This window comes from Crocuta crocuta, unplaced genomic scaffold (genome assembly GCF_008692635.1).
Source record: "Crocuta crocuta isolate KB4526 unplaced genomic scaffold, BGI_CrCroc_1.0 scaffold785, whole genome shotgun sequence".
Taxonomy (NCBI): Eukaryota; Metazoa; Chordata; class Mammalia; order Carnivora; family Hyaenidae; genus Crocuta; species Crocuta crocuta.
The window spans coordinates 41,978-53,040 of record NW_027528825.1 but is presented as its reverse complement, the minus strand read 5'-3'; the positions used below and the strand labels follow the sequence as shown (position 1 = coordinate 53,040).

The window sequence follows — 11,063 nt, the reverse complement described above, 5'->3', positions numbered from 1 at the left end:
TGCCGTCAATGAGCATGATACAGTTCTTAACCAGGGTCTTGATGCAGACCAGTTCATTGTTGGATGTATTGTAGACAATGTCAATAATCCTTGTTTTGCACATACAATACCTACAGCCCTGAGCGAAGCTCCCCATGTCCATCCTCAAGGCATGGTTCTTTTTGTTGCCTTCCCAACAAGGATTTTGTGTCCTTCCCATGGACTTTGTGTATGTGCCAGGGGCCAATCCTAGTGTTGGCAGTGGGACATCCAAGCTCTTATTTCTGCCTTTCGTGGTAAGGTTTCCCTTTTAACCAGTATTGTGGTGATTGTGCCAGGTGTCCTGAGAGATTCCCGTTGCTTGGCATTAGCTGCAAGAGAAGTATTACTTTATTATTATTGTTATTATTATTGTTATTATTATTTGTGGTTAACTTTTGTTTTATATATAACATCTTCTGCATATAGCAGTCTCTATTAAGTAGATGGTTGCTTATTTTTTAGCCCATTCTTTACTCTTTTCTCGCCCATGGTTCAGATATTTAGTATCATCTTTAACATNTTGTCAGCATTCAAGAGTCTCTCATGGTTTGCCTCTCTCCCTTTCCCCCACCATTTCCGCCCTTCTTCTCCCCCTTATGCCTCCTATTCTGAACGATATCCTTGTTGGATAGACTATTCTTGGTTGCAGATTTTACCTTCTAGCTCTTTGGATATATCACGTCACTTAGTTCTGGCCTATAAAGTTTCTGCTGAAAAATAAGCTGAAATCATTATGGGGTTTCTCTGTATGTAACAGTCTTCTCATATCTTTAAAATCATTTCTTTATCACTAGTTTTTGCCATTTTAATTACTATATGTCTTGGTGTGGACTACTTGGGTTGAATTTGTTGGAGGATCACTGCATCTCCTGAATCTGGATGTGTTTCCCACTCTAGATTTGGGCAATTTTCAGGTATTATTTCTTCAAATAAATTTTTCTGCCTATCTTTCTCTTACCTCCTTCTGGAATCCCTATAATGCAAATGTTACTACACCTGTTAGAGGAACCAATTCTCAAAGTTTATTCTCACTATTCAGTATTTGTTTGTCTCTCACTTGCCAGGCTTTATTATTTTTAGTTACTCTATCATCCAGGTCATTGATATGCTCTTCTGCTTCCTGTTGCTTATTATTTATTTCATCTATTATGTTTTTAATTTCATTTACTTAGTACTTCATCTCTGATATGTTATTTTTTACCTCTTTATCAAGGGTCTCACTGATGTCCTCCACCCTTAACTGATGTACAGTGAGTATATTTTTTCCACTTTTTTTTTAAGTTTTAATTTAAGTTCCAGTTAGTTAATGTACAGTGTAATATTAATTTTAGGTTTACAATACAGTGATTCAACACTTCCATAAAACAGCCGGTTCATCACAAGTGCACTCCTTAATTTTCATCACCTATGTAACCAATCTACCTGCCCACCTCCCTTCTAGTAATCATCAATTTGCTCTCTATACTTGAGAGTCTGTTTCTTAGGTTGTCTCCTTCCTTCTTCCCCCCCTTTTGCTTGTTTGATTTATTCTTTAAATTCCACATATGAGTGAAATCATACGGTGTTTTTTTCTGACTTATTTTGTTTAGCATAATACTTTGTAGCTTCATCCCCATCATTGCAAATGGCAAGATTTCAATTTTTATGGATACGTAATATTCCACTGTATATACATATATACATATATTCCAATTCTTCTTTCTCCATTTATCAGTTGGTTGATATTTGGGCTCTTTCCACAATTTGACTAATGTAGGTAATGCTGCTATAAACATTGGTGGTGCATGTATCTCTTTGAATTAGTATTTTTTATTCTTTGGATAAACACCTAGAAGTGCATTTGGTGAATGGTAGAGTAGTTCTATTTTTAACTTTTTGAGCAATCTCCATGCTGTTTTCTAGTGGCTGCACCAGTTTGTATTCCCACCAACAGTGCAGGAGAGTTCCCCTTTCTCCACACTCTCACCAATAAATATTGTTTCTCATGTGTTGTTGAATTTAACTATTCTGACAGGTGTGAGGTGATATCTCATTGTGGCTTTGATTTGTATTTCCTTGATGATCAGTGATGTTGATCATCTTTTCATGTGTCTGTTGCCCATTTGTATGTTTTCTTGGGAAAAATGTCTATTAATGGTTTCTGCTATTTTTAATTGGATGATTTATTTTTGGGGTATTGGGTTTGAGAAATTCTTTACAGATTTTGGATACTAATCTTTATCAGATATGTCATTTTCAAACATCTTCTCCCATTTCATCAGTTGCCTTATTGTTTGCTGATTGCTTCCTTCACTGTGTAGAATCTTTTTATTTTGATGAAGGTCTAGTAGTTTATTTTGTCTTTTGTTTCCTTTGCCTCCAGAGACACATCGAAAAAGAAGTTGCTATGGCCAGTGTCAAAGTGGTTACTGTCTGTGTTCTCCTCTAGGATTTTGATGGTGTTGGGTTTCACATTTAGGTCTTTCATCCATTTTGAATTTATTTTTTATGTGTGTGTAACAAAATGGTTCAATTTCATTCTTTTGCATATTGTTGTCTAGTTTTCCGAACACCATTTGTTGGAGAGGCTGTCTTCTCATTGGATATTCCTTCTTGCTTTGTCAAAGATTAATTGACTATACAGTTGTGGGTTCATTTCTAGGTTTTGCATTCTGTTTCATTGAACTATATTTCTATTTTTGTGCCAGTACAATACTGTGTTGATTACTACAGCTTTGTAATATAACTTGAAGTCCAGAATTGTGATGCCTCCTACTTTCCTTTTCTTTTTCAAAGTTGCTTTGGCTGATTCTGAGTAATTTTATGGGTCCATACAAATTTGGGGATTGTTATACCTATGAAAAATGCTGGTGGTATTTTGATAGGGATTTTATTATATGCATAGATTGCTTTGGGTAGTATAGACATTTTATCAATATTTGTTCTTCCAATACACAGGCATGGGATGTCTTTCCATTTCTTTTTTGTAATTTCTAATTTTTTTCATCAGTGTTTTATAGTTTTCAGAGTATGGGTCTTTCACCTCTTTGGTTAAGTTTGTTTCTAGGTTTCTTACTATATTTGGTGCAATTGTCAATGGGATGAATTCCTTAATTTTCCTTCTACTGTTTGACTATTGGTGTATAGAAATGCAACAGATTTCTGTACATTGATTTTAATCACAAAAATTTATTGGATCTGTTTATCAGTTCTAGCAATTTTTAGTGGAGTTTTTAGAGTTTTCTATATAGAATATCATGTGATCTGTAATTAGTGAAAGTTTTATTTTTTTTTAAAGGTTTGGATACTTTTTGTTTCTTTTTGTTGTCTGATTCTTGTGGACTGATTCATAGGACTTCCAGTACTATGTTGAATAACAGTTGTGAGAGTGTACATCTCAGTCTTGTTCCTGACTCTAGTGGTAAAACTCAGATTTTTTACCTTGAGGATAATATTAGCTGTGGGTTTTTTCATAGATGGCCTTTATTATGTTGAGATATGGTCCCTCTATCTCTACTTGGATTAGGGTTTTTATCAATGAAAGGATGTTACACTTTGTCAAGAGCTTTTTCTGCATTGTTTTTCTGCATTGAAACAATCATATGGTTTCTATCATTTCTTTTATCAATGTGGCATATCACGTTAATTGATTTGTTAATACTGCACCACTCTTGCAGCCCAAGAATAAATCTCACGTGATCATAGTGAATGATTCTTCGAATGTACTGTTGGATTTGGTTTGCTAGTATCTTGTTGAGAAGTTTTGCATACATGTTCATCAGGGATATTGGCTTGCCATTTCCTCTCTTTTTTAAAAAAAAATTTTGTTTGTTTTTAAGAAAGAGAGAGACAGAGTGTGAGCGGGGAATGGTCAGAGATAAAAGGAGACACAGAATCTGAAGCAGGCGCTAGGTTCTGAGCTGTCAGCACAGAGCCTGACTTGGGGCTCTAACTCACGAACTGCAAGATCATGACATGAGCTGGAATCAGAGGCTTAACCAACTGAGCCACCCAGGCGCCCCAGTCATTCTCTCTCTCCCTCTCTTTTTAATGTTTGATTTATTTCTGAGAGAGAGAGAGAGAGAGAGGTAGGGTGAGCAGGGAAGGGTCAAAGAGAGAGGGAGATACAGAATCTGAAGCAGGCTCCAGGCTCTGAGCTAGCTGTCAGCACAGAGCCCGATGCAGGGCTCGAACCCAAAACCGTGAGATCATGACCTGAGCTGAAGTTGGGCGCTTAACTGACTGAGCCACCTAGGAGCCCCAGTCATTCTCTTTTTTCATGAAGTGTTTCCCTGGTGTTGGTGTCAGGGTAATGCTGACCTTATAGAATTAGTTCAGAAATTATACTTTCCTTTCTGCTTTTTGGAATAGTTTGAGAAAAATAGATATTAACTCTTCTTTAAATGTTTGATAGAATTCTCCTTGAAAGCCATCTAGCCCTGGGCTTTGTTTGCTGGGAGTTTTTTGATTACTGTCTCAATTTTTTGCTGGTTATTAGTCTGTTTTCTATCTCTTCCTTTTTTTCATTTTGGTAGTTTGTATGTTTCTAGGCATTTAAACATTTCTTCTAGGTTGTCCAATTTGTTTCATATAGTTTTTCATAATAATCTCTTATTGTATTTCTGTGGTATTGGTTGTTATCTCTTCATTCTCATTTGTGATTTTATTTATTTGGGTCCTTTCTCTTTTCTTTTTTGTAACTCTGACTGGGGGTTTATCAATTTTATTAATTTTCTCAAAGAACCATCTCCTGGTTTCATTGATGTGGTCTTTTGTTTTTTAGTTTTTATATTATTTATTTATGCTCTAATCTTTATTATTTCCTTTCTCCTGCTGGTTTCATGTTTTCTTTGTTTGTTTTTGTAGTTTCTTTAGATGTAATGTTAGAACATTTATTTGGGATTTTTCTTGCTTCTTGAGTTAGGCCTGTATTGCTATATACTTCCCTCTTATGATTCATTTTGCAGTCCAAAGGTTTTGGACCATTGTGTTTTCATTTTCATTTGTTTCTATGCATTTCTTTTACTTATCCTTCATTCTTCTTTTTTTAAATTTTTTTAAGATTTTATTTATTTTTACAAATAGTTTATTGTCAAGTTGGTTTCCATATAACACCCAGTACTCNTATTTTTTAATTCATTTTTTAACATTTCCTGATTGAACCACTCATTGTTTAGTAGCATTTTGTTTAACCTCCATGTAGTTGTGATTTTTCTTTTTTTTTTTCTTGCGGTTGACTCTAGTTTCATCACGTTNGTTGGTTGTTAAACTCTACTACTACTCTGGTGTTATCAATTCATTCCTTAATATTTACTATTATTTTATATATTAGAGTTCACCCATGCAATGTCCATTTATCTTTGAAATTTTTAGATCTTCTTTGATCGTCTCCTTTGTTATGACTGTCTCCTTTTTCTCTTGTATCATAATATCTTCCTTTATCTTTTGTTACAGTCATTGTTTTAATGTGTAGTTTGTACCGTATAAGTATTGGTACTCTGGACTTCTTTCGACATCTATCTGCATGATATTTCTCCATCCTGTCACTTTCAATCTGTAGGTATCTTTAGGCCTGAAATGAATCTCTTCAAAAGCATAAACATGGGACTTTTTTTGAACATTTTTTTAAATTTATTTCTAGGAGAGAGAGAGAGAGACAGAGTGAGCAGGGGAGGGTCAAAGAGAGAGGGAGATACAGACTCTGAAATAGGCTCTAGGTTCCGAGCTGGCAGTCAGCACAGAGCCCGACGCGGGGCTTGAACCCACGAACCACGAGATCATGACCTAAGCGAAAGTCAGACGCTTAANTGGTGTTATCCAATGTGTCAGGTGGGAGTTCTGCTTTAGAGGTTGTGGGGAGGAGAGTGGTGGTGCACCAGTCCCTTCTTGAACCAAGCGCTGCACCTCTCTTTTTTGGGTGTGTAAACTTCCCGTGCCCGATGGGTTGTGCTCTTTAACCCAGGCCAGGCTAATTTGCAAGTGCAGTCCGTGCACCCGACTAAAATTGTGGTAGACACAACCTCGCAGGCTATCCCCTCAGGGCAATTCCAATCCTCTTGCCTAGCCCTGGAGGTGGAGCCAGAAGCAGCTGCTCCCATTCCTCCAGTTCAAGTTGGTGAGCATGGGTGGGGGTTTGCCTGCAGGGTGCGTCTGGACCCCTGGAGAGAGGGAAACAAGGTCCCTCTGTGTCTCCTCACTAGAAACACGAACGCACAGACAAATCTCCCAGTTTTAAGCCCTTTGCCTTCCCTCTAAAGTTCCAGTCAGCTCGTAGCGCAGGTACATACATGGTTCCTCCAGGAATCCAGCCAAGCCAGGGGTACAAAGGAACAAAGGAGTGGTGCCCGCGAGCGCGCAGCTACTCCAGGACGAGTTGGCGCACGAGGATTTAGCATGCACCGTCCTTCTGTGCCCTGAGAGGAGGTTTTTCTGTTTCCCAGCAACAGGGACCCTGTCTTGAGCAGTTTCAGACTCTCTCTTTTTCCCCTGTCACTCCCCACAGAGGGGGATCGCCCCCGTCCCTGTGAGTCTCCGATCCTGGCCTGATTTTATCTTCCCCATTTCGCACTCACGTTAGAAGCCTTTTTCAGTGGATTCTGTGTCCTTTCTCTCCCAATCTCTTGGGTTCTGTAAGGGTTCCTATGGCTTCAGATCTTTTCTGTGTGAGATATGGGGGCAAGCGCAATGCACAGAGCTCCCTACTTCTCTGCCATCTTGCCCTTCCCTCCTCAACATTAAAATTTTTTAAAGTCAGTTGGCATCGTATGACTTTCCCATTGCGATGAGAATATTTTTGCAAGAGGAAACTTGCAAACATATTTTTCACCTAATTTATACATTCTGTATACCTTTTTGCCCAAAATGCAGAAGTCCACATTTTCTTTGAAGAATTGCAGAATGCCTATTCATTATTATAAGCTGTTTTCTATCACATAGTTAGACACATATTCACATACTATATATATATCTATCTATATTTTTTTTTAACAGTATATATTTTTGAATGGTACTTGGATGTATTGCTCATTTGTGGAGCTGGCAGGAAATGCTTGGTAATAGTACAGCAAAGCCACGAATAACTGAAAAACAACTACTTTAAATCCTCAATTAAATAAATGAAAGCTCTTTGTGGAATTCTATTTAGCTTTGATGAGGACATGGTAATGATAAGACAATTCAAGAAATATCTTTTTTTAATAAATTTTTTAATGTTTTATTTATTTCTGAGAAAGAAGGGAGAGAGAGAGCGTGAGCAGGGGAGGGTCAAAGAGAGAGACATAGAATCTGAAACAGGCTCCAGGCTCTGAGCTAGCTGTCAGTATAGAGCCCGATGTGGGGCTCGAACCCACAAACTATGAGATCATGACCTGAGCCAAAGTTGGACGCTTAACTGACGGAGCCACCCAGGAGCCCCAGACAATTCAAGAAGTATCTTGAAATTAGTACTCATTTCATTTCAATTTTATTTGCTCTCTGTATTTCTAGTTTGGCACAATGGTTAATTATGCTTGGAACAATGACTAAGCTATAGTAACTCTCTGCTCATCCTATTTTGTTATAAACTTGTACTTACAAAACTAGGAAATTGTTCAAGTTATGGAAGGATATTAAACCACAGGTTTTTAAGTATAATGTTAGTTGTTACTTTTTAGCAGATTCTGATGGTAAAAATCAATTACGGACACTAACCACGATATCCTTTTCCTTGAACAATCCTGTTAATTGTTGTACTTTGAGAAACATACTATCTTCAGTCAATCATATATCTATAATTATTTTTTCATGTATATGATAATATTCAAAGAACTGTACTGAGCATTGTAAGAATATATGTAAGCACAGAATAAGTCCTGCCTCCCTCTTGATGAATCTAGTGGGAGAAATAATACATGTATTTATGTATTTATTAAANTATAGATAAAGATTGGAAATAATGGTAAAGAGTTCATAGAAGTACAAATAGCTTTTGGCTATTAAAAATAGGAAGACTTACAATGAATTAAAATGCTTGAAAGCCAAAATCTCTTTATAAAAAAAGATATATTGTTAAGAACAGAAATGAAGTCCGTAGTTTCTGGACTCCACTATATCTATAAATCATAATTTAAAACTAAATAATTTTATAAATTTATATTGCATTTTTTCTCTGTAAGAAAGAATATGGATAGGGTTTTTTTTAGAGATTTTCCATGACAATATTTGATTTTTAATCTGGGAATATATTAAAGTTGAAATACAGTACAGTTTAAAATTCACATACAGAGACAAATAGCAAAATAGTGGATAATGTTATAAAATTTCAATAAATTAGAAACCACAGATGGGGGTTTGGTATACTTGGAACTCTCCTCTCCTTTCAAGAGAAGACATAGGGACAAAAATTTGCATGGATTTCCATGTCCAAAACAGAGATGAGCTACATTTTCCTCCTTTGCAAACCCTCTGTCTTGATACTTTCCGGAATACTTGTGTGTTCCCAGCAGTTCAGTGTGGAAAGGAGGCTGGGATGTCCATCTTGTCATTTTTAGATACTTGGAGCAACCAAGATGATAGCTTTGAACTTATAACATTCCTAAGTAGTCTAGTTCACATTCAGGTACCACAGATTATGACAGATACCTATAGGCTCTTTGAAGTAAAGGGCACCAGATCCAATGAAATTAGCCATAATTTTGACAACCTGGAAGAGATATGTATATAATATTGTCGGATATAGAGTTGATAGCTTAGCCTTTCATGCCCTGATTTGATTCCTTTTGACTTTTAAGATATTGTTTAGAGTATTTATTACCTCAGAAAGACTTCTGCTTTCTTAATCTCAATAGTTTGTTTTGATTATTTCCTTTTCAGGATAGATGGATGACCTGAAGAGCTTTGCAGTTGAGCTGTCTGTTATAGTATAATACAAATATTGTATAATATATTTGTTTTTACTATGTCATTGATTTGTCCATGATCCTTGAAGGTAACCATGAGAAACATTTTATTTTCCCAATTTGGGGTAAGAAGTTTGGAGGGGTTTAAGACTGTGCTATGTGGATCCTCATAGATGTGCAATCTAAATTCAAACCTAACATTGCAGACAAAAGTAGTAGGCTATATGGATGAATTGCTGGATGGTATTAGTAGGGTAGGCACTTTCCAATGATAGGCAGATTAGGGTTGATGAGACTTCTTCATGGTCATACAGCTGTTGTTATATGTCACTTTTTACATGTTGGGGGAACTGGTATCAAATACCTAATATTGTAATTTAGAAATTGTTCTAAGTATAAAATCATCACCAGAAATGATGCTGATTTTCTTTCTGAAGTACCTTATTGTTTCTTGTTATCAGCAACCAGAAGTAATTATAAAATACCAATTATGCTTAAGAATGAAAAATGTGGATTGTCTTGGGTAATATGGGCATTTTAACAATATTAATTCTTCCAAGCCATGAGCATAGAATGTATTTTAATTTGTGTCATCTTCAATTTCTTTCATCAGTGTTTTATGATTTTTGAAGTACATATCCTGGTCTTTCACCTCTTTGGATAAGTTTATACTTTTGCATTTTTTTCTTCCTGGTGCAGTTGTAAATGATGTTTGTTTTTTACATATCTCTTTCTGCTACTTCATTATTAGTGTGTAGCAATGCTATTAATCTCTGGGTATTAATTTTTATCCTGTCACTTTACTGGACTTTTTTTTTTATTAGTTCTAGTAGTTTTTTGATGAAATCTGTCATCTGAGAAGACAGACAGTTTGAATTCTTCTTTACCAACATGGATGCCTCTTATTTCTTTTTCTTGTGTGAGTGTTGTGGCTAGGACTTCCAGTACTATGTTGAATAAAAGTGTTGAGAGTGGACATTCTTATTTTGTTCCTGACCTTAGAGGGGATGTTCTTAGTTTTTCAGCATTAAGTATGATGTTAGCTGTGGGATTTTCATATATGATTTTTACTATGTTGAGGTATGTTCCTTCTAACCCAACTTTGTTGATTTTCCATCATAAATGGATAATGAATCTTCTCAAATGCTTTTTCTGCATCTATTGAGATGATCATCTGATTTTTATCCTCATTTTTCAAAAGTGGTTTTTGATTTTAATTTACTTTCAAAGATTCAATGCAATCTCTATCAAAATACCACAGCATTTTTTACAAAACTAGAACAAGTGATAGAAAATTTGTATGGAACCAAAAAAGACCCCAAATAGCCAAAACAATCCTGAGAAATAAGAATAAAGATGGACATATCACAATACAAGATTTCAAGATATACTAAAAACCTTTAGTAATTAAAACAGTATAGTGTTGACTCAAAAATGGACACAGTCAATGGAACAGAATAGAGAGCCCAGAAATAAACCTATGATTATATGATCAATTTATCTATGACAAAGGAAAAAAGAATATACAATGGAAAAAGACAGTGTCTTCAATAAACAGTGCTGAGAATACTGGACTGCTATATGTTAAATAATGAAACTGGACCACTTCAAACACCAAAATAAAGTGAACATGGATTCATAATTTTAACGCGAGACATGAAACCATAAAAATCCTGGAAGGCAGCACAGGCAATTTCTCTGACATTGCCCATGGCAACATTTTTCTAGATGTGTCTCATAAGGCAAAAGAAACAAAACAAAAAACAAACTATTGAGAGTTCATAAAAATAAAAACTTTTACACAGATAAGCAAACCATCAGGAAAACCATAAGACAACCTACTGAATGGGAGAGAATATTTGCAAATTTTATTACCAATAAAAGGTTCATATGCAAATTATATAAAGAACTTATACAACTTAACACCAAGAAAACAAACAATTAAAATATGGGCAGAGGACCTGAATATACATTTTTCCAAAAAAGATTAGAGATGGCTAACAGACGCATGAAAAAGTACTCAACATCACTAATCATCAAGAAAATGCAAATAAACCCAAAATGAGGTATCACCTTACACCAATTAGAATGGCTAAAATTAAAATGGCAAGGAATAACAAGTGTTGGTGAGCATGTGGAGAAAAAGGAACACTTGTGTACTGTTGGTAGGAATGTAATTTGTTATAT

The 11,063-nt window shown here is 35.7% G+C and overlaps 1 pseudogene; it reads right to left on the bottom strand.

The window, feature by feature from the left end:
• Positions 1-6,429, bottom strand: part of LOC144224882 (small ribosomal subunit protein eS8-like) — a 26,401-nt pseudogene extending 19,972 nt beyond the window's left edge.
• Between the last annotated feature and the right edge of the window lie 4,634 nt (positions 6,430-11,063).